The sequence below is a fragment of the Notolabrus celidotus genome, chromosome 16 (assembly GCF_009762535.1).
Source record: "Notolabrus celidotus isolate fNotCel1 chromosome 16, fNotCel1.pri, whole genome shotgun sequence".
Classification (NCBI taxonomy): Eukaryota; Metazoa; Chordata; class Actinopteri; order Labriformes; family Labridae; genus Notolabrus; species Notolabrus celidotus.
In genome coordinates, this window is record NC_048287.1 from 15,141,924 (window position 1) to 15,144,493 (window position 2,570).

Consider the following 2,570-nt stretch of genomic DNA (forward strand, 5'->3'; position numbering starts at 1 on the left):
TAATTACTGTTTCATAATCCTGACAAAGCACTTTTGTCTTTACACTGTGTGTGTTAAGTTGTGTAAGACTGTCTGTGTGTGTGTGTGTGTGTGTGTGTGTGTGTGTGTGTGTGTGTGTGTGTGTGTGTGTGTGTGTGTGTGTGTGTGTGTGTGTGTGTGTGTGTGTGTGTGTGTGTGTGTGTGTGTGTGTGTGTGCTGGCTCTTGTGCAGCATGGAACTGTACATTTCTTCCATCTGCTGGGCATGTTGCTGTATTGAGTGCCAGGAGACTGGTGGAGGAATGCCCTTGAACTTGGCACAAAAAACAACGAACACCCAGAAAGGCACATTAAAGCACACCATGCATGGACTGGCATTGCTCCCAGTCCTAGAAAAAAACAGACTGTGTCAAAGAAAGAGTAAGACAGGGATAGAGCCTCTACCAATCACCTTTTGCGCTTATGACAGTGAACATGTGGTGAACAAGTTTTCTTTCCTTGTTTCCTGTTGGTGACTCAAACTTCAAGAAAGAAAGAAAGGAAGAAAGAAAGAAAGAAAGAAGGAAAGAAGTAAAGAAAGAAAGCTTTGACTGAGACCAAAAAATAAACTGTAACAGGTGAAAAAATAAGGGTTGACAAAAAGGGCTGCAAAAAGACATTAAGAAAGTTCAACATTATGGAAAATACATCACATCTTTGCTTGAAGTGAGACGATCAATATAAAAGGTTATCTCTCTGCTTTAACTATGAAGCTACGTTTATTCAATAATGATACAAATTCTTTTCCAAGAGATTTTTAATCTCAATGAGCATTTCCTGGTTAAATAAAGGTTATAATAATAGTAATAAAAATAGCACACAACTACTCAGTTAGTGACTAACAATAAGCATAACTTAGCATTAAGAAAGGAAAAAGGATTAAATATTGTTCTTTGTTCTATCTAGTGTTGGAAAGAAATGCAGGAATGTAAGGTATAAACACATATCGCCTGTCTTTTAAATATGACATTTTGGAGTTGGCTTATTTAAACAAAATGTATAGAAACAGTCAGAAACAGCGAGCAGAGCTCTGTTCAAAGGTAAAGTTGAAGGCAAAATAAACTAAGTTGAAAACTTTAAAGCTGACTAACTGGCTCATTTAAAAAAAAAAGTGTTCTTTAAAGTCAGATAAGCTGGTTAGCTGGTTGTGCCTTCTTCCAGTCACTTAGCTAAATTAAACAAACTGGCTGCTGGCTGTAGCTTGAGTAGAGTACAGAGTGTGATATCTCATTGTAAAAAAAAAACAAATTCAAAATATGGTTTAATATCTTACTGGGGGACCTGTAAATTGAAAACTGTAGGAAACATGAACATTGTCTAACTGATGTTACCTATTGGTTTCTGAAGAGGTGTAATGATGTCCAAACATGGCTGTCGCCATATTGGAAATGCAGACTCCTGGCAAACAGTTACAGTGCAGCTGTCTGTCAAATCAGCCACGCCCTAAATTATGCATAACTGTTAACTATTAGCCTTAATATTATTAGTGCTGTGTTCACAAATTGAAATGAGCTGTTGAGACCAAAATCAGATTTTTGGTACTAAGCTATTAACATGTAATATTCTGCTGTGACATACAGCATTTTAACATGGGTGTGAATGGGGTTTCATTCGCTTTTGGAGCCAGCCTGAAGTAGACAGCAGTTTAGTGCATTTTTAAATTGGTTTATCTTTTAATTCTGGATGTTGCTGCTTTCTGTAAACACAACATTGAATACACTGGCTATTTGGAAGGTGATGATGAGTCCATTACCTATCCAAAAATAAAGAACCTGGTAATGCTAGTTATGCTAAGCATGGTGCAGCAAGTTAACTTCTCTATTGCTGCTCAGAGCTACATTACCTGATGCCATGGGAATACTACACACTGCAGCTTATTGCTAAACCACGGTGGTCTCGTGGGCACTTGCGTCCACGTAATGGGTCATCTCTCCCACAGATATGATAAATCCTGAATGTGTGTCTATGCTTGTGTGTGTGTTGTCTCACAGACACTGAGAATCTTGGACAATTCCCCCTGTGGACACTGCAGTCAAGCAGCTAACAATTCACTGAGGTATGGATGTGGTCATTATGAAAGAAATCAATGTGGTGCCCCTGATCAGTATTTCCCCACTTATTAAGGTCATAAGTCAGAGATGAAGGTGCTTGTTAGCAGTCAAGTAAAGTCAAAGGTTATACCTAATGATGCTTCAGCCTTTTGCAGACACTGTACTGTGGTCGATAGTCTTCTCAAGGCCCTCCATCTTTAAGTACAGACAGTCAATACATAAAAAGGGATACACATAGAGAAGAAGTGATAAGGGAAGATAAAGCTGTATTTTAGCCAACATTTATCAGTCCAGAAAGAATTACTACAAAAGTCAAATTACTCTTTTATCATATGAGCTCTAACTTCCTGATATATTTCCTTAAAGGATGTCACCTGAGGCAGCTGAAGACTACAAGTTTGAAAGAATTCTTGGATAATGAGTTAGAGATCAGTGAACTCAATAAGTCTATTTAGCCAGCTTCACAACTTTGTTTGAGGTAACAATAGGAACCACCTGTATT

The 2,570-nt window shown here is 38.1% G+C and overlaps 1 long non-coding RNA gene across 1 annotated transcript in view; it reads left to right on the plus strand.

Annotated features, from left to right (window-relative positions):
- The first annotated feature begins 2,008 nt into the window (after positions 1–2,008).
- Positions 2,009–2,570, plus strand: part of LOC117827972 — a 5,040-nt gene continuing 4,478 nt past the window's right edge. Inside the window, exon 1 of the long non-coding RNA XR_004634307.1 lies at positions 2,009–2,073. This is a non-coding gene — a long non-coding RNA (uncharacterized LOC117827972). The remainder of the gene's footprint in view (positions 2,074–2,570) is intronic.